The sequence below is a fragment of the Canis lupus genome, chromosome 27 (assembly GCF_011100685.1).
Source record: "Canis lupus familiaris isolate Mischka breed German Shepherd chromosome 27, alternate assembly UU_Cfam_GSD_1.0, whole genome shotgun sequence".
In the NCBI taxonomy this organism is placed as follows: Eukaryota; Metazoa; Chordata; class Mammalia; order Carnivora; family Canidae; genus Canis; species Canis lupus.
This window is the reverse complement of record NC_049248.1, coordinates 12,495,503-12,495,766: the sequence shown is the minus strand read 5'-3', so window position 1 is coordinate 12,495,766 and position 264 is coordinate 12,495,503.

Genomic DNA, 264 nt, shown 5'->3' with positions numbered 1-264 from the left:
TAAATCCTAACAATAGTCCAAGAACTACATTATAGTTCTTTACTAATTAAGAAGCAATTGCTCATAACTCCTATTTAGCCTGCCAATTACCTGTGAAAGTTATCCTCCCTCTTTTTTATAGATGAGGAAATGGGCTGAAAGATTAAAGAATTCAGGGTGACTCAGAAAATGGATTCAAGATCAATTCTTCTGCCTAAATCTCACTCTTTTTACTACTCTATGCTATTACTACACAGACATATTTCAGTATTGTGAAACAGACCA